The following is a 27,614-nucleotide window of genomic DNA, read 5'->3' as shown; positions in this document are numbered from 1 at the left end:
CTGCCTTTGTCTGCCTTTCCTGCCTTTCCTGCCTTTCCTGCCTTTCCTGCCTTTCCTGCCTTTGTCTGCCTTTCCTGCCTTTCCTGCCTTTCCTGCCTTTCCTGCCTTTCCTGCCTTTGTCTGCCTTTCCTGCCTTTCCTGCCTTTCCTGCCTTTCCTGCCTTTCCTGCCTTTCCTGCCTTTGTCTGCCTGCACCAGTTTCTGCGCTGTCTCTTAATCACTCTCAAAGCTCACTTGCCCTGACTGACTGATTTAACCTGACCTCCCTCCCTCTTTCACAAAATGGCCTCAGCTTATATTTACATTCATTTATTCTTGAGTTGGATAAGTTTGTTCATCCACTTTTACTAAATGGACTTGGGGACCTGGAGTGTTTTTTCATGTCCTTCAGCAGCATCTAGTTCTGGGCACACAGTGTCAAGCGCTAAGTATTTTTATCGTATTTAGGGAATAGTTGTCTTATCACTTCTTACCCAGTCCTAAGATCCAGTTAGGTAAGTCTTGCCAGCCTTACCTTCAGGATGTTTAGATTCATCCATTTTGCTCCATTCCCGCTGCCGCCCCCTACTCAGTTCAGACCACCGTTGTGTCTGGCCGGAATCGCCACAGCAGCCTCCCTTTGGCATCTCCCTTCCACCCTTGCTCCTTCTAACGCATTCTCTACAAAGCAGGTAGTCTCTATATTTAACACATGATTGCATCGGTTGTTTCCAGTGGCTTCCCTTCTCAGTTCACTTTGGCCTCACGGTCCTGTGTACTGCCGACCCACTGCCTTTCCCAGCCCTGCTTTGGTCCAGCCCCACGGGCCCCCATTTTCTTTTAGTTCCACACACAGGTTCAGTTCTCTGCTTCCACAGGGCCCTTGTGCATCTGGGCCCCTCTGCCTGGAACACTCCTCCCCAGGCTTAATGTAGGGTTGCATTTCTCTCTGTTCAGGACTCAGCTTATATGACTTTGGCAAGGCCTTCCCTCACTCCTCTACCTAAATAGGTCCATCCACCCCACCTCCACCTCTCATTTTTAAATTAAAAAATTTTTTCTCCATTATTTTTAAAAAATATATATTTATTGATTTCAGAGAGAGGAAGGGAAAGGGGGGAGAGAGAGAAACATCAATGATGAGAGAGTCATTGATTGGCTGCCTCCTGCACGCCCCCCACTGGGGGTGGAGCCCGCAAGCCCGGCATGTGCCCTGACCGGGAATACAGCTGTGATTTCCTAGACCCTGGGTCGATGCTCAACCACTGGGCCACGCCCAGCTGGGCTCCATTATTTTTATAGAGTAAAATAGCCACCTTCCAGAACTAATATATGTTAAGATATTGTCATAACTGCTTCAGATTTTCTTTAAATCAAAGGAAGCCTTACTGATAATGTCCTCTGTGTACCCTTCCCAGTCTCCTCTTTCCCTCTCCAGTGGCAGCTCCTGTTGTGAAGTTGATATGTATCCTTCCTTTTTGTAGGCCCCCCCCTTTTTTTACACCTGTGAATATGCCCCTTTAATTTATGTAAATGATACTTCACACTTGAGTTTACACCTTGTTTTTTCTCCCAACATTATGTTTTTGAACTATAGCCATGTTGATACATATAGATCTGATCATTCCATTTCGGCTGCTCTATAGTATTACATCATATGAATGCTCTGCAGTTTATTTCTCCATTTCTCTAATGACGGTCACTCAGGCTGTCGGGTTTTCGCTGTTATGAAAAGTAGACATTCCTGTATGTGTGTGAGTTTCTCTGTCGTGATCTTTTCTTTCTCAGCACCGTTTCATCCCATTGTGTACTGACTTATTTCTTTATGTTCATATTCCTCTTCCTCTTTAGACTATGAGCTCCATTAGGGTAGGGGGTTTATTTTAGTCACCCCTAAACACGCAGCACCTAGCACGCACCTTGGCGTATAGTAGGTACTTGGTTGACATTTGTTGCATTAGTTCAGCTGTCTGCCTTCTGTCTGTCTTGTATACTTTGTTCCTTTGGTTTTTGAACTTGGGTTTTCAGAGTTTGGAAGAAAGGTGAAGATTGATGAAATGAGTTGCCAAATCCTGTGGGTAGTGAGCGCAGGTGATTGGGTGAATCTGGCACAGAAAGGAGCTAAAGAGAAACAAAGCTTTAAATAACTTGCTTTGGATTAAACTCTTTTTCATCCCAGAATTTGGAGGTGAAGGATGGCATGGAGGCACATGGACTAGTTTGGGTTATTAAAGGGGCTGGTAGATCAGCTGTGGTCTGCTTCCATATCTGTAGCATTATGTATTATTACAGAACTATGGAGGGGTGAGGGGATTTTGTATTTATTTCCTGAAATCATTTTATTTGAAAGTTAGAAGATAAAGAACTACTCTTCCATCTCTTTTTGGAGTAGGACTTGTGGTAGGCATAGGGGACAGAGGCCGTAGGTAAAGAGACGTGAGAGGAAACTAGACTGTTGATATTTGAAGCACAATTAGTTAAATCACTAATATTTTAAAATTCTCATTTTTATTAGGGTTCACTGAATCAGTGCATGCGTTCTGTGCTTTGTTTGGTTTTTGAAACTGTTAAATGTTTCTTTACCACCACAGACTTCAGATTTAACTATTTGATGTTCACATACTGAATTCCCATTGAGAGAGGCAAGAGCAACTCGTAGTAGCAAACATTTATCTGCACCTCTCCGCTGTCCTTAAAGCAGAGATTGCTTCTGTAACCATAGCTTTGGCCTTGTTTCTAGTACAGGGCATCTCATTTCGCCCTCCAGGAGCCCATGCAAACCATTTGCTGATAGATCGAATCACTGTAAACTATGTTTGGAGGTATTTATTAGAAGGGAAAGTACAGCTGTACTTAAGTCCTATGCTAATGCCTCCTAATCTATTCTCTTCCAGTTTAGCGTCTGTTGGTTCTGTTCTCCCCCGCTCAGTTCATTGTGGCGCATGTGACTGGCTCTCGACGGAGGCTGGGTAACAGTTATTCTGAACTTCCAAAGAGAATTAGGACCTGGTCTCCCTTTCCCCTCTGTGTGTCAGCAGTGAATCGTTAGACACACGATTAGGTCGATTAGGGAGAATGATAGCCGTGTGGAGTAAGCATTTAGTGCTTGCCAGACACCGTTCTCAGCACGTTATACGAATGGGAAAGCCCCACTACAGCAGATGAACTGAATTTTAAAAATGTTTTTCCAGTCGCATAAAATGTAGGAGTCATGTTGCTGTGAGGTTTATGAAAAATAGTGTTTTTCAATTTGTTTTCTAGTGGCTGTGTGTGTGGGGGGTGGCATGGAGGAGAAAATGTTTTCATTTATTAGATGCATAGAAATGTGCTGAACTAAAAAAGTCTAGATGGTCATGGGCCTAGTTATTTCCTAACATCCTGCCTGCTCCCGTGCGCGGGGCTGGGTGGAGGCCGGCAGCCAGTCCTCTGTCCAGTTAGCCCCGGGCTCTCCCACTCGTGAGGCAGGTTAGCGTGGGGGTTTCTGTTACCATCTCCATTTTATAGGCGACCGAGGTGCACATTGCCCGAGGGCCAGTGAATCAGAGTCATAAATCAAATCCAGGGAGCCCGAGCATTTTTAACTGCCCGCGGTGTACCTTGCCCGTGTCTTTTGAGAGTTTGTCTACGCAGCAGGCATCATGAAATGCGAGGAAATAGTGTTGTATCTTCACAGTGATTGGAGCCATTTTTGTTTGAAGGGATGTATGCCAATTAGCATGTATCATTCAGGACTGGGTAGTATTTGCTGTCACTTTGCAGATTCCCGTAGAGCACCGATTCCCTTTCCAGCGGTCATAATTAACGTGGCCCTGGGAATGGAAGTCTGAAGGAAGGGCATCGGGCGTGCAGCAAGGATGGAAGGACAGACGGGGAGGGCGACTTGCCCCCGCCCTGCGCGTTTTGTGCGGCAGGGGTGGCGGCGCCGTCCAGCACAGCAGAAGCGGGGTGCTCCTGGAGCATGTCTTGGTGCAGCTCGCTGGGGCGCCCTCGCCGCCTGGTACATGGTGAAGGTCGTGGCGTTTGCCGTAAGCAGAATAAACAAGCGGATCCAGAAAACATACTCAGTAACCTTTGCTTGGTGAGCAGAAGCTAGCGGTTGTTCAAAACAAACGAAGGGGGTGAAAACTCCCCTAACTTTTATTTACCAATCAGATTGCAAAGGGGAAAAAAAATAGCCTATTTTTAGACCGAGGCTCCAATTATGCTAAGCCTTGAAGATAATGAAACAGCCTGACACAAAAGAGTGTGGTGACGCAAGTTTGCGTGGTGAAATTCCAAGACATTCACTGACTTTTTAGGATTCTGCACAGTGAATATTAAGCTCCTAAAGTGTTTGTTGCCCGGAAACAGTGCTTTATTCTTTTATATGCAGTGTAATGAAGTGAACCTGTGCGGTAATTTGTTTCTTGCAGGGAAAAGGGGGAATTAGCACGTATCATCTAGCCCTGCATCCTATCTTTGGCTTCTTGTATGTCCCCCTTATTTGCTGAAGCCACCAAGTCATGCTATTTCTAACACTGCATATTACCTACTGTTAGTCACTCTAATTTTTCTTCATGTTGTACAAAATGAGGGTTTCCAGATTTTTAATTAATTTTATGTTGTAGATTTGGCAGAATCGGGAGCCTTTTGAAAATCCTGCCCCTGTTTCTTCATTCTGTGTAAGAATTACCCTTAGCTTTTCTGCTTGTTCTTTCTTATTCATGTCAGGTGACATCTTTCCTTGGAACTAATTAGTTTGGGGGGTTTAAGTGATGTGCTGGCACAGGGCTTCCTTGGCTGGGTTAATGGCCATTGGCTGTTGGTGCTCTCCAGTCTCACGTTGCCTTCCCATTTACAGGCTTGGTGATGGGCTTCTTGGTTTTCTGCCTCCTGTAGTTGTCTTCCTGAAAATGAAGCTGGGGTGCTCAGTGTTCATGTGATGGGAACAATAAAGCTTCTTTCCAAGGCAACATGTTTTCTTACTCTGAATCCGGCTATAACTTGGGTCCTAAGGCATCTACTTTGTAGAGTCACGAGCTCTGCCATCTTCCATTTGGCCTCGGAGTTTTCTTTTTCAAAGCCTGAAGAACAAAATGCAGGAAGGCGGGAGGAAAGACCCGTCAAACGCAAGAAGCCAAAGTTGCAAGCTTCTGGCATTGGTGGTTTACGGAAGGATTTGACGAGGTGGGGAGGAAATGGGTTGTGAAGGAGGTAAAAGATCCTCATTGGATTCAGACTGAAGTGTATTGGCATGACCCGCAGAATAGCTGAATACATAAAATAGCAATCAGGTGATTGAGAAAGGCAGCCAGGCTGGATGAATGGGAAGCTAAGGAATGACTCTGGCTGGATGCCTGCTACCCACATACAGTACTTTATTTCATTCAATGTCCCGCCACCCTGCAGATAGGGGATATTATCTCTTTTTACAAATGAGGAAAAAGTCTCTAAGGGATTAAGTAAGTCACCAAGGTCTCTTTACTTGTAAGTGGATAAAATGAATATGACTTCTTACATCTGCACCTCTCTTCTGAAATACAGGAAACACAGATACCAACAGTATTTATCTTATACTTGGTAAGTAAAATACTGGTGGTCCAACTGCTTAAAGGCTATAATAGCTTTCTTGTCACTATACTCAATAAAGGGCTCTTTCTTAAAATTGTAGATGTGTCAAGCTCAGTTCAGTTATCTGGCCTACTATGTGCCAGGTGCAGTACAAGTCCTGGGGATACCAGGGAGAGTAAGACCATGGTCACTGATCTTAGTCGTGAGTTGAAAGTGGGATGGGGGAAAGGCAAGACATTGATCTGTCAGTGAACTCTGTACCATATGAATAAGATATATTTAAAGCAGGGGTGGGGAACCTTTCTTTTGCCAAGGGCCATTTGGATATTTATGATATCATTCACGGGCCATACAAAATTACCAACTTAAAAATTAGCTATGAAAAAGACTCCTAGGTTTATTGAATTTTGAGTCCCACCTGCAATTGCCTTGGCAGGGCAGACCAAATGATTTTGAGGGCCGTATAAGGCCCGCGGGCCAGACATTCCCCACCCCTGATTTAAAGAAAGGAGGAAAGGTGAACATCACTTGGGGGTTAGAGAATGACGTCAGTGCTCATAGAATAAGTCCTACTATTGATTCCACCGGTTCTTTGGTCACTGCCAGGATTTGCCAAGAGAGGTATAGGATGCCGTTTTTGCAGGGGTGAAGTCCAAGAGGAAACGTATGATGTAACAACCTTGGGCCTTTTCTTTTCCAACTAGAGTTTTAAATTCATGAGCGTAACAAAGTTTTTTGTTTTTGGTGAATAAAGAATCTTCCATTTCTACATCCATTAAACTTTTTTCTTTTCTTAACTTGACACTCTCTTCAGCTGCACCTCTCCTCACCCCCTTGTCAGACCAGGGAGGACAGTGGGGTTTCTGATTCCAGCTCAGTGCATAACTGGCAGTCATTCTTTTACCAGGGGGCAGTAGAACTTGAAATCTTCCTGTGATTAATTCTGTTGATCTTTTGGGAAGGAGTTAGAAGGGGATTAATTTTTGTTGGATAAAAAGATACCTCCTCACCGTCAACACCAATTAACAAAAATTATATATAAATCATTAAGTGTAAATCAAAGCCCAAGATAAGAGGAAAAAAAGATAAGTTAAGCATTCTTTTATAAATTCCATCTCCCAGCCAGATGCATTACATCTCAGCCCAGAATGCTGAAGGTGCTTATAATTCCTAGCACTGCGCCCCACCCTTGATATACACCTGACGAAGAATAGTGCAGTTATGAACTTACCCTTGGTCATCTCTGAGGAATCCTGGATAATAGGTGTTCTGGAGTCTGTCATACTTGGAGATCACCTTCTCTTCCTGGAACAGATTGAGATTGATCTTTAGGTCTTTTTGCTCACAGTAAGATGGGATTGTAGGAGCATGGTGAGAATCAGAGATCAGTCAGAATGTTTTGCACGCTCCCAATTCTCTTGTACACACAGTATAAGCCATACTTGGGCATTGCCCTTGGCCTGATGGTGGGATTCTTCAGCACCTCATACAATAAATGGTGACAAACCTTTTAGTGTTTTTTTTTAGGACACAAATAGAGTCATCAAGTCATAACATTTGTAACTTGGGAGACAAATTGCATATAACCTTGTCAGGATTTTCTTGAGAGTTTCAGTCTAGAAGACCAAAGACAGCATGTGTTGATTCTGTTTTCTAAAAGGTGAACTCTAGAAAATTATAGACTAGTGAGCTATACAATACAATTCTAGAAAAAAATTACTAAGCAGTGGTTTTTTAGCATTTTATGGCAGTCATCAAGGATCAGTATTGGTTCACCAAGAACAGGCAGTGTTGTTAATTTTGTTTTCCTTTTAGGCTTAATATCAGGTTGAGCCACATGAAAGTGCTAGTTTTGAAAGTCAAAAGCAATTCAATATCAATTTCATATGCTTCATTCTAATAGTTTTTATTGTATCTTTTGATAATAAAATTAATGTATGTTCATTGTAACATACTTAGAAAATATAGAAAAGTAGAAGAAAAGAAAATTTACTCCTAATCTAACAATCCATTTTTATGCATTTCTTTCCATCTTTCTCTATATGATGATCACAAGAATACTATTTTAAAAAAACATAATTTAGATTATAGTTCATTTTTATAGAGTATCTGGCTACTTACATTGAGTATATGGTAAGCATTTCCCTGTAATCAGATATTTATAAAAACTGAATTTTTACTATTATGATTTCAGCAGGTAGGTGTTGCATAATTTACTTGTCCATACCCCTAATTCAGCACATTCATGTTGTTTTTCAATGTTTTATAATATAAATGGTGCTGTAATAAACATATGCATGAATCTGGGTTCACATCTCTGAGTCTTTCCTTAGGATAAATTGTCAAAAGTGGAATTTCTAGGTTAAAGGATATGAATTCTTAAAACATATTTCCAAATTGCTTATCATAGAGGATGTACTATTATGCTGCTGCCAGCAGTGTAAGAGAGAGTGTTTACTATAGTATCCCACAATTACCTGTTACTTCTAAGACCAGAAGAAACAGGATAAGTCAATTTTGTTTTTTCACCTTTAATCATTTGTTTGTTTGTTTGTCTTACTAAACAAGATCATATAATCTGATTTTATCAAACGACCTCCCAGAGTTTCTTGTAATATCGTTATTGTCCAGTCAAACCAGTGTGAACTGAATGCAGATAGAATTGGGGGATCTCGTCCTGGCCAGTGTTGCTCATTGGTTAGAGCGTCGACCTTTGCACCAAAGGATCACGCGTTTGATTTCCAGTCAAGGGCACGTACCTTGGTTGCAGGTTGGGGCGCATGTGGGAGACAACCAGTTGATGTTTCTCTTTCGCATCAGTGTTTCTCCTCTCTCTCTCCCTCTCTCCCTCCCTCCCTCCCCCTCTCCGTTTCCCTCCCCCCTTCTTCCTCCCTCCTACTCTCTCTGAAAAAGCAATGGAAAAAATATCCTCAGGTGAGGATTAACAACGAAAACAGAATTGGGGGAATTTCATTTCCCAAACAACTATACCCTAGAAATGTTTTATTAGTGGGTTATTGTCTACTGGTGGGGATGCCTCTACTATTATTATGTGATGAGGCCGAGTGGCCCTGTCCTGACCAACATTATTTACAGAGATTTTGATGAAAGTGGAACATGCCTCCGCAGATTTGCAGCTCTATCACAAAGCTGAGAGGGGTGGCTTTTAGTTCTCTCCTACCAGATGGTGGACCCTCTAAGCATAGGAGCCACAGTCCTGTGAGCATTCCTTCTGGAATCAGCTGTGTGGCCTTGGACAAAGTTACCTAACCTCTCTGTGCCTCAGTTTTCTCATCTGTAAAACAAATCAACAGACTATTTACCTCATGTTTGTTTGGAAGATTAAATGAGTTATTAAATGTTAAGCACTGAGAATAGTTCCTGGCCCTTAGTAAATGATCGATAAAGGTTAGCTGCTGTTATTGTTTATCTTTCTCTCTCTCAAATGGTAGATAACATACTTCTTAAACGAATGAATGACTGAGTCAACATCATAAAGACTTTGTAGGAAGGTAGAATGAGCCTATATGCAAACAAAATATAATCGGTAAGTCTTGCATTTATGTTTTGTCATATTAGATTGCCATGTAAAGAAAGGTTGAGATTTATACTGTGTGGTTCCAGAAAGGATAGATGTGGTTAATTGACGGAAATTAGCAATAGGGGGCTTCCTACCAATTAGCTCTACTAAGCAGCAGAGTTGCCCTTTCAGGTAGTGAAAGAATTCAAACAGAAGTTTCTAGGCCATTAGATAAAAGAAAAGAGAAGCCTTCTTCTTGGGTCAGAGGTTAGACTAGATGACCTCTGGAGTCCCCCCCAGCTCCTGGTTCTGTGACTCTGAGCCGAGCACGCAGGATTATTTGGAGGGCGAGGCTGCTCGTCCGCGCTCGCGCTGCCCGCTTCGCCCTCCCCCCTGCTGCCCGGGCCCGCAGCGCCCGGCCCTGGCCCCACGGGGCCCCGCCGGCGTCCCTGGCTGCCCCCAGCACAGTGCCCAGGGGACGAGCGAATATTCGAAACGAGGGCACAGTTTTTCATGAACGCACAAGAAAATCGAAAGAAAATTGTTGCTTACAAAGCGCATCTCAGAATTGTTTAAAAAACAAGCAGAAGTTGTTGTCCACCCTGGGTGCAGCTCGTGGTAGCTTTATGCGGGGGGCGAGGGGGGCCTCATCTTTCACCCGGGCGCCTGCGCGGGGTGTCTGTGCCTGCGTGGTGTCTCCTGGCAATGGACCGTGAGTACTCATCCCCGGGGAGGGGTCGCTGAGCCCACACCATTGTGTTCTATTTGGCCTTGCGTACCTTGGGCCGAGGTGATTTTCCTGTCACTATGGACTGATTCCTCGCCCTTAGGCTATTTAAAGGGAGCTTCAAAATAGTTAGAAAGCTGACTTGGGAGCCCGAGCAGTTGCTTTCTTTCTTAGGGTTCTTTGCCGAATGATTTCTGACATGTCTTGTCATTGTTTTGTGCTGCTCTCCCCATTTATAATATTTGGAGCTTTGGCTTTTTGCCACACTTGTCAAGGATTTATGGGAGTTAATGACATGTAGTATATAAAGTGCTTTGAGATTCTTTCATACAACTTGGTATTATCTTGAAAGCAAGAGGTTTAACTGCTCATTTGTTAGATAACTAGTGAGATTTTAAACAGATGTAATCACACCATGTCTGTTATTTATGTATTATGTGATACGCACAAACTTTTAGTGCTCAAATTTTACACAAAGTGGCTATTTTTTTTCTTTTTTTGTTTATAAAACCCATTTTTAGGGAATGCCTTGGGAAAAATTGGGAGTCAAGGTTCTGGAAAAATTCTCCAGTCCATGTTTTTTAGTGTTCTGGTTTGTCCTTCGTTTTTCTGTCTAGTAATCGATAGCTGAAGTGAAGGACTCAGGACATCACTGTCTTTTGCTGTTGATACCAATGTGCGTTTGTAGCTTGCGTGACAGAGGTGCTGAGGTCCTTGCTGTGCAGTGCGTGGCCCAAAGGGTTGCTGCTCTGGGTGCCAGGTGGGTTAATATGTCTCCAGAAAGCATCTGTGGAATTTGACAGTGGATATTCTTTTGTAGCTATATTAATTTTACCCCTTTTGAGTAGTATCGGTTTACCAGCCAGAATCTAGAGCATGTAAATGCGTTATCAGAGTGATTTGAAAGAGTGATGTACACACTGGGAGTGAACTTTATGGGGATGGTTCTGATGCTTTCAAGGCCTAGCTTCTTGTTGCATGTATTTTGAGCTAGAGTGTTAAGCCTGGTGCCTTAAGAAGGCTTTGCTTCTCCTTTTAATCTTTAGAATTTATAAAACCAACAGCTTTGGAGCCTTCAGTAGGAGGATTGTATGTAGAGCCTGAAGGTCCTTGAAATGAACACGCCATGGAGAGGACTAGATCTGTTTACTCTTGCCCTGGCGTTGTCATGTGCACAGGGTAGAACTCTGCTAAATAATAAGAAGAACAATAGAGATTGAAGAGCTGGATGATTTTTTAAAAGATTACTCAACATTAGATTTCTAGACTCATCTCTCATTTAGACTGAAAGGAACCTGAGTCTAACCCCCTCATATTATAAATGAAAAAAATGGAAGTGCATAGGGTCCACTGAACCAGAATCAGGATTAATGTCCAACCCAGGGGCCTTCCTTTCCAAGCCAGAGCTGGAATGCATCTCACCATTCTGCTGGCGGCCGTAGCACGACCGCGGCATTTAGAAAATACTGGATCATAAGAAAATGACTCTGTCCCTAAAACTATGCCGTTTCTGAGGCCATAGTCCAAGCAGGTTTTATTATTTGTATTAAGTAGCTCCCAGCTGTTCCACAGTCTTCGGAAAGTATGAGCTGACTATATTTATTTTGTCCACCTTTTACCCAGTTAACGGGATGCTTACTCTCTTATTGCCACTTAAAAGTCATCTGGAAGACTCATGCTGACAGTGTAATGCACAGTGAAGGAAGGGGGTAAAGTAGGAAAACATAATTATTACATGCAAAGGCCTTTTAAACGCTCTTTTCTCTTCCTTCCTCTATCTTTTCTCCAGCCTAGTTGGGTGGATCTGATTTGTATAGCTTTTTTCCCTTTTCTTAAATTGGGTAAGGTCTGCAGAACTATTCAGGGGAAGCTGTAAACTATAGCAAAGCATGCGAAAAGACAGTGGTTTGTGCCTTTCTGAACCTTGTTATAGATCTGTGGATAGTCTGGAGCTTACAAAACTATACTTAAATATTTTCTGTAATATAGGTTGAGGACAGATTTCTATTTGCTGTTGATGACTGTCAAAACAACTTCCCTAGAGCGATTGTCACAGAGTGTCAGGCCTCATTTTCTGATGGAGAAACTGCTTTGGTTTATCCTCAGTCTGTTTTTACATGATTATTTCTTCTTTTCTCAAGTGCTTATGACATTTAATAAATTTGCAGTTGAGAATTGTGGCAGCCAGTAATGTGAGCAAGGGAAATTGGGCGCCTGGAAACTATTTAAATATAAACAAATGACAACAGAACTTTAACAGGAATAATATTTGGAAATCGTGAACGAAAGTGATCGAGGCCTAAGACAAGGTAAAATTATGTTTCCTCATTCATTCCTTTCTGAACCAAACTTACCTTTCCTTTAAACCCAAGCATTTTTTGTTTAATCCCTGGGAATCGATAATTCACGGGAATTCTTTGTTGATGGACAGTTGTTAGGATTCCGTGTTTACGGCATGTCTTTTTCAGCTGTTTCACTGAATCCCAAGCTTTCTCAAGGCATATTTTAAAACCTGAGCTAGTAATAGCCAAACTTATGTACAGTATAGTTTATGTCTGTTTTGTTTGTTTGTTTGTTTGTTTCTACTTTTGGCTTCATGTAAGTTGGGCATCTACCTTGGAACATGAAATACAAAAAAGGTTTGACCAAAGTAGCTTTCTAGGCCTCCTTGCTGTAAGTATATTTAGGAAATATTCTGCTTATAGAGAAAATGTCTTACTAAGTTTTGGTTACACCAAAAGCATTTTGAGCAATTCACTGTGCTATGTGGAGCTAAAATTCCTGGGATGCTGAGATTGTATTGTTTTGGAAAGATCTTTAATACTCAGCATTCTGTTTGTGTCATACGGTCTTGTTAAGGTGATAGAAAAGAAATTAGGTAAATATATTTTTAAAAGAATAAACTTTTTAAATCCTTAATTTTTTATATTTTTAAAAGCTTGTGTTATCTTTTTATAGTAAAAAACAACAAAATTTACCATCCTAACCATTTTTAAATGTACAGTTCAGTATGTTAAGTATATTTACATTGTTGTGAGACAGAGCTCCAGGACTTTTTCATCTTGCACATCTGAGGAAGCAGGTGAGAGAGCTTTGCCATAGAGGAGAGAGCACCAGGGCTGGGGTTGATATAATAACTCACACTGGCGTTACCACTGTTCCAGGCGCTTTATATATGTAAACTCATTAACCCTTCAGAACAAACCTATGAGGTAGTCATTGCTGTATGCTCATTTTACAGATGAGGAAACCAAGGTTATGCACCTATCCAGAGTCATGCAGCCAGTAAGTAGTGGAGCTGGGATTTGAGTCTGGGCAGTTTGACTCCAGATTCTGTGCTCTTAAGTACCCTACTAATGGTTGTAACAATGTAATTGCCACCTTTTTTTAAGGGCAAAATAGTTGAATATTAGCCATTTCATACAGTTTATTCAGACATAAATTGAGATCCTTCCACAGCATGTCACCACCTCGCCACAATGGGTATTTGTGGTTATTAGCAATATTTGCTTATACTGTGCAGAGATTTTTTTCCCTGGCCCCAGCCAACTGGAAAGAGATACTGTTTTCCTTTTTTCCATTTTTACATGTATCTCCATTGTGCTTTTTCTAATGTTTGTATTCATTTAGAGAGAGAGGAAGGGAGCGAGAGACAGAGACAGAGAGACAGAGGGGGAGAGAAAGAAACATTGATGTGATCAATCAGTTGCCTCCCACACATGCCCTGACTGGGGATTGAACCCACAACCTGGGTATGTGCCTTGACTAGGAATTGAACCCACCACCTTTTGGAGTACAGGACGACTCTCCAACCAACTGAGCCACACTGGCCAGGGCCCTAACTGATATTTTTTTAAACTTATATTTTACAAACAGGCAGGATGAGATTGGCAGTGCCTGTTCCCGTATCATGCTGAATAGAAGTATAGAGAATAGAAATCCTCGTTCCTAACATTAGGGGGAAAGCATTCAGTCCTGTAGCATTAAGTATGTTGTCAGCTATAGGTTTTTCTTAGATAACTTTTATTCAAGTTGAAGAAATTTCTTTCTTGAGAGTTTTTTTGAATCAGGAATGGATATTGGATTTTTTCAAAATGCCTTTTCTATGTTTATTAAGATGATCGTAGAGTTTGTTGTTATTTTATTCTGTTTTTTTAGTTTGTTAATATAACTTACAGCGATTGATTTTCAAATGTTAAACTAAGCTTGCATTCCTGGGGGAAACCTCACTTGGTCACAATATGCTATACTTTTTATGTATTTTTTTAAATTTATCTTTATTGTTGAAAGTATTACAGATGTCCCCTTTATTTCCCCCATTCATTCCTTCCACCCCACATCTGCCCCACCCCCCAGGCCTTCCCCATACTTTGTCTATGTCCATGGTTATGCATTTATGTAGATCCAGAGACCTAGAAGCTTGGAACAGACTGACAAATCTCAGAGGGAAGGCGGAGGTGGCGGGGAGAAATTAATCAAAGCACTTATATACTTTTTATGTATTTTAAAAAGAATTAGGGTCTTGATTAGAGTGTCATCCCGACACAAAGGTTGCGGGTTTGATCCTCGGTCAGGGCAGGGCAGATACAAGAAACAACCAGTGAATGCATAAAAAAGTGGAACAACAAATTGATGTTTTTCTCTCTCTCCCCTCTCTCTCTAAAATCAATAAATTTTAAAACAAAGAATTTGATTAGAATTTTTACATTTATGTTCACAAGGGATACTGTTATCTTTTCTTGTGATATCTTTGTCAGTCTCGGTCAGACCAGAATACTAGCCTCAGAATGCCTTGGAAAGTATTCCCTCCTCTTCAGTTTTCTGGGGAAGTTTGGAGAATTGATATTTTTTTCTTCCTTAAATGTTTAAAGTAATTCACCACTGAAGCTATCTGGGCCTGGGCTTTTATTTGTGTAAAAGTTTTAAACTATAAATTCCATCTCTAACAGATATAGGACTGTTCAGGTTATCTGTTTCTTCTTGAGTAAGCTTTTGTTGTTTTTGGCTTCTAAGGAACTTGTCGAGTTACTTGGCATGGAGTTGTTTATAATGTTCCCTTTTTGTCTTTTTAATAGCTGTAGAGTTGGTAGTGGTGCCATCTCTCTCTTTCTTTCTTTTTTTAATTTTTAAATTGATTTTAGAGAGAGAGGGAGAGAAACATTGGTCTGTTGTTCCAGTTATTTATGCATTCATTGGATGGCTCTTGTATGTGCCCTGACCAGGGATTGAACCCACAACCTTGGCATTTCAGGACCATGCTCTAACCAACTGAGCTACCCTGCCAGGGCCTCTCTCATTTTTTATATTGGTAATTTGTGTCTTTTCTTTTTATCAGCTACTGTGTGTGTCTTCTAGCTCTTCAATCCAGCTGGACTATTGCTCCACACAGCACCTATGGTGACTGCCCTCAGGCAAAAAGTTAGAAAAATGGGCCACTTGGCCCAGAGTCTTTCCTTTTCTCCAGTTACAGTTGGCTTCCCTCCATTTTTGGCCCGGTTTTGGTTACTCTCTAGTACCTTCAGGTAGTTTTTTTTCTGTCATCCAGAGGCTATATTATTTTCTGTGAGAGGGTTTGTCCAGTGCTGGAGTAGAATGTCAGGGCTTTTTGGTTTTGTGACATTCTAGCCAATTGAGACAGACTTTAATAGCTGTATTCACAGTATGGAACTGGGTGACTTAGCAGCACTTTCTAGTCATTGTTGCCTGTATTGGATTTGATATGAAATAGCTCAACTGGATATTTAGAATAAATTGTGGAGTTAGAGAAAGGTGAAAGGATAAATGTTGGGCTAACTCTTTTCAAAATGGTTTCAGTGGGAAAAACCATTATCACTTTAAAAAGTGAGCATTCATGAGTACCAAATATGTCAAGCTTCCGAATGAGTTTGAGTGCTTTTGCGTTTCATGGGGAAGATTTTTCAAGAGTAAAAGGATGGAAGAAAGCATATTTTAGGCCTGAAAACAAAGCATTTCTAATTTCTTAATATTTATTATATCAAATACTTATTATATCAAATATACAAATATTATATCAAATTAGTTTTAGGTCGTATTAATGCTATGATACTTAAATATTTTATTTGCAATGGACTTTATTTTCTGGTCATTTTATATTGAACATTTATTCCTTTTTAGTACATATTGCAATTTGAATTGAAAGACATTAGAATTCACCTTAGGTCTCTGGATCTCAGCCTGATATTTACTGAGCAGTAAGTGAGCCATGCACTGTTCTAGGCACAGAAGGTTCAGTGGTGAACAAGAAGCTTATATTCTTTTTTGCTTTGTTTTGTTTTGTTTTAAGTTGATTTTTACAGAGGGAGGACGGGAGAGGGAGACGGAGAGAGAAACATCAATATGAGAGCGAAACAGATCAAACCTGAAACCCGGGCATGTGCCCTGACTGGGAATCGAACCAGCAACCGTTTGGTGCATGGGACAACACCCAACTAACTGAGCCACACTAGCCAGGGAAAGGAGCTTATATTCTTAAAGGCTCAGAAATCTGACTCTTGGCACACTGTGCGTGGTCAGGCTCACATGTACATGCCCTAATGCCAATTTGTTCATTTGAAGTGAGAACTACAGCTGTTAATTAGACTGGTGAGGTTGAACTGAGAGATTAGTGCATTTTCTCTTTATAGACAAGCCACATGGGAAGCCAAATTACAATCACAAGGTTGCTTGGTGAGAACGGAATCAAAACAAAGGGACTTGGTTAGATAATCCATGATTAGGATACACCTGCCACACAGACTATTTGGGTTTCCCTGAATAATGCTGAGCAGTAAAGCTTGACAATGTCTGGTTCTTTGGGCTTATTTCTATGGGGACCATTTCCCTTTGTTCACACAATTTTTTTGAATCAAACTATAATCCAATTTACTAAATGACAAGCCACATTCTAGGCCTGCCTCCTAAGATTACACTTAGATCACCTTTAGAAACATTTAGAGGTTTTCAGATTCTGAGGCCAGGCATATGCATGGACAGTCTCTTGGTTAATTTCAGCAGAATATTGCCATATCCATTGTGCAGGTCGGTTTTACCCTAGGAGGGTGGCTTTTTTCTTTTTTCTTTTTGTCTTATAGTCATATATTGGAAAGGATGTGTGAATCCCTTATAATTGACCTCATGTACTGCCAATAATTTAGTTTTACTCTGTTTATATTTATAGACAGTTACACTTATGTTTTTCATATGATATATGGATGCCAAACCCTTGTTCTTAAAACCAATTACTTCTTAAAGCATTGTTTTAATGGGAAAGGCTAATCTGTCATAATGGAGGTCAAATAAATTTATTTGAAAATGGAGGAGATATCTAAATTTAAACCTAGAAAATCCTGGGACCCAAACATCTATGTTTGATATTTAAAATTAAGGAATATACTAGAATTCCCTATAAAAGATCCAGGGAACATGAGTAGTTGCCTTCAAGGAGGAACAGCATGACTTGAGGTATAATGGAGACTCAAACTTTGGAACTGTGAGCCAGTTTCACTTACTAGATTCTTATATTGCCTCTCAATTACTGCCTGTATATCAGCTGTGCACAGTCAGGGTTAAAGGACCACCCAATTTACTATTAAAAACAAACAAACAGCCTTAAGATCCAGTTGACCGCCGCATTTGTCCACATCAGTTCTCATGGTTTCACTAATCCAAATGAAGTGGTATCATTGTCTATATGTCCACCAAAACCTGCAGCAACCAGCGAAGCCTTGGCAGGTGCCAGTTTGTGAGTTCCCTGAAGGCAGAGCCGTAACAGCAGCCGTGGTGGTAGCAGCACTCAGGATATGTGCATGGTGCTCTGTAGTTTTCACGGACCCCTTTCATCTAAGTTACCTAATTTGAATTTCACAGGTGGAATATATAATGTACATGTATATGTATGGTGGTAACCATTTCTGCTTTTTAGCCAACCACTCTTTCCTGTTGTAAAGTTTTGGCCTGAAAAAATGGGAAAATGTGTTTGTCCCCTTTGAACTGTCACAGTGCCATCTTTTACAGACAAATTTAGTTGTTTTGTGAAATTTTAGATTATATCTGTAAGTATTCTTAACACCAAGTTGATCATTTGAGATGAAAAGCAAAAACTAAGATTTAGTGTCTGATTCTTTTGGGTAGAACTGTCCTTTAAAAGCCTCTTATTGATTTTTTTAGTCAATAAAAATACAAGGCTACTCTATCTTTTTTTCAGTCTCCATACCATTCATTCTTAAAATACTTTCCAATTAACAGCTTTTTTTTTTTTTTTTGGCTATTTTATTTTTTGGATTGTTTGTTTTTATTTTTTTTATTTTGTTTTTCAATTACAGTTGATGGTCACTATTTTATATTAGTTTCAGGTATACAGCATAGTGGTTAGACAGTTACACCCTCGATAATTCAAATATCCATCCAGCACCATACATAGTTATTACAATATTATTGACTATATTCCCTGCTGAATGTTACGTCCCTGTGACAGTTTTGTGTCAAAAATATAGAATGCTTCATGAATTTGCGTGTCATCCCTGCCACAGGGGCCATGCTAATCTCTGTATTGTTCCAATTTTAGTATATGTGCCAAAGCGAGCACGTAAGAGCTTTCTTTATGCACATTATTTCTATAGATATCAGTGTTCTAGATCTGAACTATACAGTATGGTAGCCATTAGCCACAGATGGCTATTTAAATAGAAGTTTTAATTAATTAAAATGAAATAAAATTAAAATTTTAGTTAGCCATAATAGCCACATTTTAAGTGCTCAATAGGCATGGTAGTCACTATCCATATTAGTATTGGACAGCATTGTTCTAGATAATCTAACTTCTACTTAGTTTTTTGGGGGAAGGCTATCAATTCTGCCATTGTTTATAATTTTATCTGCAAGATTTATGTTTCTAAATATATTTACTGAGCCAGTCTATATGATATAAACTATGTGTTTTAAGTATGCTTTTTAAAAATATACATAAACTTTTAATTAGCACTTCCTAAGTAATAGATCTTATAGGTAAGCAGCAGTGGGAATTGCAGTAGAAACTCATGTAATAATAAAAATGTCCAGCTTCCCTTCACTCTGTGGATATGTGCTAAAGAAAAGTTGGAATGTGATTCTGCACTACTTAGAAAATGCACAGCCATCATATAAGGAAAATAACTGACTAACAATATTAAAATGATTCACATAGTTGAGATTCCATGATGCAAAAATTTAGGTCAGCCGTACTCAGCAGATTAAATATTAGTTTGAGAGTTTAGCTTGAAAAGGCATTTTTCAACTGAGAATCTCTCAAGTGTAAAGCTGATATTAAAAATTTGATATCCCATGGTAGGATCGTAAGTGTTACAGGTTAATTCAGTACTATGTGGAGCATACCCCACTGACCCTTTCTTCTTTTTACTTGTATATTCAAGTGGGGCAGGACCAAAGGAAAAATCCAGACCAGCACCCCAGGACTGTAACTTTTGCCATGGGTGATTTAGGGAACTTCAGGTTTACAGCTGCAATATCCTATAATGTATTCGGATTAACTGGGCCAGAACACTCTGAGAAATGTCTTTGATCCTTGCCTGCGAAAGAAAGGTCTCCCGAGTGGCGGAATATAATGGAGAGGCCTGTTTGCTGAAGGTGACCAGCACTGTGCCATGGTGAAGGACGGGACTGGATAGGTCTTGTTCAAGGGTGTTACAGAACAGGAGACATTTGGACAGAGTTCCAGATAGATGGAGAAACTTGTATGACTATGAAAGAAGTGCTTACTTTTTAAAAACCAGAGCAAAACCCCACGAAACCCCGGTAGTTCTGTTAGTGTGGTTCTGTGCGATCAGACGTGTGTGTTTAATACCTTTTTCACTTTTAAAAGCCACTACTTTCTTGCAAAGTCAGACAGTATTAGAACCTCAAAAGACAGCTGTGTGTTTTTTAAAGGCCTTTCCACTAGTTGGGACATATGTAATGTTCACAGAGAAAGCAAATATTCCCCCATTTATTTTTATATTCATTTTAGATACATATTCTTTGCCTAAGTAGCAGCTTGTTATGAACATGAGTATAGAAGAGAGGGTTTTATTCATACATATTTAAAGAACATCAGTAATAAAAACATTTCCCTAGCTGTGACAAAGAACAGCCTTTGTTTAAGGGTTAGGTATGTCTAAGGAAGTGACTCTTGTTAAGAACTAAGGAATAAAATATAATTCATCTTATCTTGCGTAAGGAAAATTGTCCTAACTTGCATGCTGCTGAGTGCCTAATTTACATTTAAAGCTGAAGTAATGAAGCCTTTATTTTTTGCCAGAAACTCCCATTTCTCTCCCAAATATATTCTCTATCAGACAAAAAAAAAGCTCATTATTTTGCATGGTAATGTGTCTTTGCTGATGCAGAAAAGCAACATAATTCAGGATGAAGGATTAATTTAAACTTTCTTAAGTGCTCTTTTGCAGATAACTAAAATTATTTCTAGGAATCAAAAGGTGGGTTTGCAGGGCACACCAAAAAGCATAGCTTCATCTGGTGAATTGTAAAGAAAATAGTCCTCTCACCTGGAGGAAGAAGTTCCTGAAAACTGTCATGGATGTAGAATTTAAGTCTGAGGGCTTATTTATTTATTTATTTATTTAAATATGCTTTTATTGATTTCAGAGAAAGGAAGGGAGGGAGAGAGAGAGAGACGTCGATGATGAGAGTCATTGATCGGCTGCCTCCTGCACACCCCTGACCGGGGATGGAGCCCGCAACCCAGGCCTGTGCCCTGACTGGGAATCGAACCGCAATCGCCTGGATCCTAGGTCGATGCTCAACCACTGAGCCACGCCGGCCGGGCACGTCTGAGGACTTTAGACTTCATGGAAAAATAGTCACAGGGGGTCCGAAGTTGAGAGTGGATCTGTGGAAGCTCTTAGGAATAAACAATATTTATATTCAGTTAAATACATCTAATGAACCTAATACAAATGACCCTTTCATTTATACTGTTTTATTTAGTAATGAGGGATACTAACTGTTCATTTTCACTTACTACCCCTTGTTCGGTATACATTTTGCTCGGTTGCAGATAATCAGCATGCTCTGAGGCGTTTTCCCTCCTCCCCCATGGCTGGCTTTCTATCTAGCTCTTCATTGCCTTTCTGGTTTTCAACCTCAGAGATTGATGCCCACCCCCCCGGGGCTCCCTGGCCCCCACTCTGCCGCACGGCTGACTCTTAGATGCTCTCAGTGTACTGTGCTGAGTCCCAGGTGTGCTCGCACTTATCTTCTTTTATTTCTCCTATGGCTTCATTCTAAAAATGTTCATTCCTGTTCTGCCATTAGCTTTTACCTTCCTTGCCTTTTCCCAGCCCCAGCTCCACCTTCCTCTGATTATCCCCAACAGGATTGAATCATAGTTCGTGCAATTTGCATATCCTGAAGCTGAATGAAATTTTTGAAGTTGCCCCCAAACTACACAGAAGTAAATTTGAGAATACGCAAGCTCAATTTAATAAGCTCAGACATGGGAAATTACTATAGTGTCCTGCAAGTGCACATGATGTGTGTGCTCTCAAACAGTCTGTGTGCCTATACACCTGTGCCCCGTTACCTAAGAAGAACCTGCAATTGTTAAAGCTACTCGAGAACTTTCAAAAGTTCCAACACAGTCAGTGTTTGAGCAAAAGCAGTCGTGTGCTTGCTGTCAGTCAGTGGCATAATCAATCATTTCTTGAATATCCCTTTGGATTTGTGAACAAATGGACTTATTTATAGCTTTTTAGAACCTAATTGGTTCCGAAGTCAAAAAGCTCCCCTGCTATTCCAGCACGGGAGTTTCAGATCATAGATTGCTGTCACGATAGTTCCTGAGGCCAGATCTGTGCCACCTGTCTCCATTCCTTGGGCCTTGGGGTGTCCCAGATGGGGTGACAGTGCCATCCACCCTCCCTCCAGCCCTGCCCAGCTGGCAGTCATCAGACTTGGGAGGAAGCAAAAACAGCTTCTTACCAGAAAGATGCTGAAACTTCTGTTTTGTGAGTAACTGCATTTCCTGTTAAAGCCTTGGTGGTTGTGTTGTATTTTAAATTAATCCATGGGCGAGAGTATGTTACATTCTTTAAATTTTTAAGACGGGAACTGGGATGTCCTGATTTCCATGTTGTTTAGAGTTCTTACCCCATGGAAGAACATCCAGAAGGACAGTTGAGCAAATTTGGGACTGTTTCACCCTAATTTGGTATTTCCTGTAGTGGGATTTGAAGACTTTTTCAGGTGGTCATCAATAGCATAGTTAAGATTTATTGACTACTTACTCAATAAGGAGTAGCTGGATCTTTGTACTGGTCTCAGGAGTAGTACTCAGATAAGATAAATGAAATAGATGCAAATATTGAGGCATTCTTGTAACAGAAAATATCCAAGCTACTGCCATAGTTCATCAGAAGTCAGGAGAAAAAGTTATCGTTGGCCTGAGCGAGCTGAAGTTCAAAGTAAGGCTGGTCATTACTCATTACCTCTTTTCTTTCAAACAGTAAAATTCTTGGGTTTCTGTGGACAAGGCTGCTTTTTAATGGCATGTTCTCCAGACAGCTGTTAGGCACCCCCCTCCCCAATACCACAGACCACATCTGTTCCCACTGTTGATTAGATGGAGGGTAGAGAAAGAAGAGAGGCTGTAGCATGTGTAATTACCAGTAATTAATTCTTGTGGCGCTTCCTCATTTCCTTCTATTCTAACTCCACCCACTCTTCTTCCTGCCTCTGTTGTAAATTCTGTTTCATGTTGGCTACTGGGGGAAAATAATCTTGATGGGTATACAGCTGTTTTCCTAAAATTTTACATTCACCTTACAGTGAAGCTCTTATTTTTCTTCTGGTGGCAAAATCTCTTGATACTAAAGTAAGTGAGCATATCTCTCGGGGCTAGCTTTCCTGCTTCCTTATGTTCTGTTTCTATTGATACTATTTTTAATTGTTGACAGATATTTACTGCATATATTCTCTCTTAAAGGAACTATTGCAGACTCTTGCAAGGCATGAGTAAGTGTGAGGAAAGCAAATGTAAGATATAGTCCTGGTCTTCAGTGTTAACGTACAGTGTCATTAAAGACCTAAAATATGTATGGAAAACTAATGATGTGAGTGAATATGTAATAATTGTAACATAAAATGATTGCCAAATTGTTGAGGCTACGTAAGACAGAGGTAGTATTCTCTTTTTCTTTCTCCTTGGGATAGCGTAAGGCTAAAAATATATATAAATTTGAGCATTTTTAGTTACTCTGTCACAATAAAGATGTATCACAGGTTTGCTCTTTAAAGAAAATTCATGGCATGTCTTCACAAATTTAAAAAGCCTAGATTTTCAAGATGTGATGCTTCTTGTGTGCCTGTTTTCAGGAGGATGGAGCTTCAAGTGGAGCATTTTAAAGCTGCTTGTTTTTAGAATTTATGATAAATTTTAAAATGTATTTGCTGTATCAGTCAGGGCCCCAGCAGGAAAGAGATGACACTGGGATCAATAGGAGGATATGATAGAGGGATCATTTACCAAAATGTGGGCATGGTGTATTAAAATCGCAAGACAGTGTGTGAGCTCTGAGGCTAGTGGTAGCAGGGATGTTGCACTCTCAGGCAAAGAGGAGTGAGAGGAGCAGCAGATGCCTAACTTAGAAAGAGGGAGTGGGGTGAAGAGGGTCTTCTGGTCACAGGCCGATGGATCTAGCCAGCCTCTATGTGACCAGTCAGGGCAAAAGCCCGGGTCATAAATAACCTGTCCTCACTTTCACCCTGATCTGTGCAGTGTTCCTGATTATCAAAACTCAACTGTAAATTAGGGGCCAAGGGAGCTTTTTGATGTAATTTATTAAGTCAGCCTTCCCTCCCAGAGAACAGGGTAGAGAGTGGAAGTGGATGGGCAAAGGAAAGATACCTGGCATATTTGGAGACTTGTAAATTTGCCTGAACATAAAAAATCCATCTTGGATAACATCCTATGCTCTCAGTAATCTTGATGACAATAGACATATGTCAGGGAATCAGTATGCTTTATTTTTTTAAATATGATTGTATTGATTTTATTTATTTATTTTTAAACTATCTTTACTGATTTCAGAGAGAGGAAGGGAGGGAGAGAGAGAGAAACATCAATGATGAGAGAGTCATTGACCGGCTGCCTCCTACAAGCCCCCTGCTGGGGACCGAGCCCGCAACCCGGGCATGTGCCCTGACCGGGAATTGAACCCCGGTCTCCTGGATCCTAGGTCGATGCTCAACTGCTGATCCACGCCCGGCCAGGCTCTTTTTATTGATTTTAGACAGAGAGGAAGGGAGAGGGAGAGAGAGATAGAAACATTGATGAGAATCGTCAATCAGCTGCCTCCTGCCTGCCCCCTACTGGGGATCAAGCCTGCAACCCCGGCATGTGCCAGACCGGGAATTGAAACAATGACCTCTTGGTGTATAGGATGCTGCTGATTCCACTGAGCCACACCAGCCAGGCTGGAATTCATGTGCTTTATGACAAATCAGTCACTTCTCAAGCATGTGCACAGTGCATCGTTGATGTAGGTTAGTAATTCTCAACTGGGGGCAGTTTTGCCCCCCATGGGAAATTTGGCAGTGTCAAGTCATGTTCCTGTGTGGGCTTTATCATTAGGATCTCTTGGAGGGTAGTGATGATGAAAGGGAAATGGTGACGTACCTTTTCATTTCATTAGGGTAGTGCTCAGATGATTGTTGAAGGATCTAATCTAAGCAGTGACCATTATTTACGGCGAGAGGGGGCTGCTGACCTTTGAAAGAAAATTTGAGTTAAGTTCTGAGAACGAAGCTAAAAGACAGCATAGGTTTTATGCATTGAGTATGAGGTGAGGGGATCAACCCCTAAAAGATAAATAAGAAAATGAGACCATTGTGAATAACTGGGAAGTAGATTGCAAGCTCCTCAAGGGCATGGACTACATTTTGTTCTTCTAAGAGTTAGGCACCGCGTCTCGAGCAGTGCAGGCTGTCAGTGCAGGCTATTTGTCAGGTGGGTGAGTAACCCTTCATTTAGGAGAAATTGATACTCTAGAAACAGAAGGCACCAGTGGGAAGGGAAAGATGAAAGATGCTGGAGGTTCTTATATAAAAGGAAGGACAATTTGCACTACAAAGAAATGAGAAAGTTAGGCCTTCAAGGACATACTGGCTCATTGGATCCCAGGTTTCCAGACTTTATGTCTGTCCCTGAACTGGACTCTCATACCTCATGGCTTCCTTTTCTTTGAAGTGCAGTAGGTAGGACAGGGACATTTGTTCCATTCCTCTTTTATTAACACTGCCTTCCCTCCCCTTTAATATCAATGGGACTGTTTCCTGCGTGGAGCCAGAGCCATGCTCCTTCTCTTTTTGGACTCATCTGGAGACTTGGGCCTGCCTCCAGATAGCAGGTTTCAGTAGATCGGCCGTCGTATGGGATGCGGTGTGATTGGCTCAGTCACTCTGTTTTTATGTTCCTGCAGGACAGCTCTTAAGACCCGTTCTTTTCATTGTCAGACTGTGAAAACTGCTTAGTTGGAAGTGATCACATTTGTCTTTTAAGGTCCTTAAGGGCAGTAAACTTCCTTTTGTACTTCCTTCAGTGCTGAGCCTATTGTAAATGCTTGTTGAATTGGAGGATTCATGGAGGGTTGCTCCCAGGATTGCAAAGAGATTGGTAGCATGAGCTAGGAAAGGATCTGTTTGGGAAACCTTGACTGAAGTGTTCGGTCTTCTGAGTGACACATGACGTTAGATTGTTGGTCGTATTCAAGAGGGTTGGGTGTAGAATTAGGCAGTAAAGGAGAGAAGAGGGGTTTTAAGTACTGGTATGGGAACTGGTGGTAATGAGAGAGCAGGAGAACTCTTTCTTTGCTGGAGCAAGGGTCCTGCAGTTGATAAAGTATGTGGTCCAGTGTTAGGAAGGATCAGGTAAATCTGAAGTCTACCATCAACACGCATCCTCATTGGTGCAAGAATGTCTCCAATCCACCTTTACAGATAATTTTATAGATTTTTAAAAGCCAACTTTATTGCTACTAATTTCATAAACATGTTTTTGCTATCTCATCTTGAATTTAAGAGCCATCGCCGTGTACGCATCGCTCAAGCCAGAAGTCAAGGATTTAACGTTGGTTTTTATGTTACTCCCTGCATCTCAAACTTCAGCATGTCCTGATTCTACTTCCCATTCATCTCTGCCGCTCCCATAGCATCTCTCCTCTAGACTACTGCTTCTGCTCCTCGCTTCCCACAACCCATTCTCTGTGCTCCTGCCTGCACATTTTCAAACGATCAGATCAGATCATCCCCTCGACTCACCCCAGCACCCGTAAGAATACTCACGTAGTAGAAGCTCACAATGTATTGAGTAAACCAGCTATAAAAGTTGTCCTGATATCTTTACAGATAGCAGACTAACCAACCCTTAGACTTTCCTAATTCAAATGACACATTGTCTCTGTAATGATAATAATAGTAGTCAGATCTGTTAAGGCTCATCTCTTTTTTCTCTTCTCATCTTGTGACTGATGGTTGACACCCATTTTTAGGATGGTTACCAAAGGGTTTATATGTGGCACTGGAGCCAGGAAGACCAGTCGCTCCTCTTTGGTGATCTCTTGGATAAATCAAGAGCAGCCGTGGGTATGACATACGCCAGGCAACTCCCTGTACTGTTTCAGAGCTGGTTTGACATAACTGAGAAATCACTACAAGTTTTGGGGGGAGTCTCATCCTTTTTGGGCTATGACCCTTTTGAAAATTGGATGAAAGTTGTGGATTCTTTACCCAGAAAAATGTCTACATACATGAACACATAATTTTGTAGACCATTAAGGGGATTCAGAGACTGAGCCATAGCTCATAGTGGAAAAATGCATCTTCAGAATTGTGGTGTTATATTTGACATAGATTAAAGCATCTATTTTTGAAGTATAAACTGTAGCAAGTAATATGGAAAAATATTGGCAGATGGGGCTATTGCAGAAAAGCGATCGTTTTTTTCTGTGATGCTTAATAGGGTCATAGCAGAATCTGAAGGGATAGGGCATTGTGAGGGGGTTTTTGTTTGTTTATCAAACAAAAAAATTTGAGGAACATTGGCCATTTTACCTTGTTCTTTTGTTGAGGAGGCGGGGGAGCGTGGAAGGTCAGTACCTTACCCCTGCAGACCTTGCACCTCTAGACCGAGCCACTGAGAGGGGAGCAGCCGATGGGCGTTGGAGCACAGGATGGAGGGAGAGAATTTCTTAAGCATTACCCCAGCTTGAACCCAGTGCCCCCCACCCTTTTTCTTTTCCTGTTTTAGATCTCCTTGGTATCTCTGTTAAAAAGACAAACCAAAAAAGATTTTCCTCTTTGCTAGAAGCTCTTGGAAAAACTTCACTATTCTTTTATTCCATCTCCTTAGGAGTTAAGGAGAGCTGTTATTTCTGAACTTATTGTCAGGGTTTCTTGTATTCTTAATGTTTTTAATACTCTCAAGATGGCTTGTTTTTGATAAATCACTAAAGCAGAAGGTATTTTTGTCCAGCTTCCTAAGCAGTAAAAGCAAGTATATAATGCTCTAGTACCAGAGTTGTGGTTTTGCCCTCCGGCACAGTATATTAACTAAGCAGAAAATGCCAAAGAACAAAGACAATAAAAGTAATGTTTGTTTAGTGGTAGTTTGAGATATTTCAGGAGAGATGAGATGTGAAGAAAAGCAGTGGCCATATTTAGAAAGCTGCCTCAAACCCAAGAGTATCTATTGAAGTAAACTTGATGACAGACTTTTTTCCTCTTCATGAATCATTGTATTCCTATAAAAGCGAAAATTCCTCTTCATCTAAACAAATGGCTTCCACATCTG

At 40.9% G+C, this 27,614-nt stretch overlaps 1 protein-coding gene and 1 non-coding gene across 3 annotated transcripts in view; one reads left to right on the top strand and one right to left on the bottom strand.

Annotated features, from left to right (window-relative positions):
• Positions 1-27,614, top strand: part of POLA1 (DNA polymerase alpha 1, catalytic subunit) — a 267,262-nt gene that overhangs the window by 60,331 nt on the left and 179,317 nt on the right. The window lies entirely within an intron of this gene.
• On the bottom strand, positions 18,258-18,359 carry LOC148090622 (U6 spliceosomal RNA). The gene has a single exon (XR_015713809.1). It is a non-coding gene; the product is annotated as a U6 spliceosomal RNA (small nuclear RNA).

This window comes from Miniopterus natalensis, chromosome X (assembly GCF_054644295.1).
Source record: "Miniopterus natalensis isolate mMinNat1 chromosome X, mMinNat1.hap1, whole genome shotgun sequence".
Lineage (NCBI taxonomy): Eukaryota > Metazoa > Chordata > Mammalia > Chiroptera > Miniopteridae > Miniopterus > Miniopterus natalensis.
Note: the sequence above shows the minus strand (reverse complement) of the source record. Positions and strands in the feature narration are given on the sequence as shown.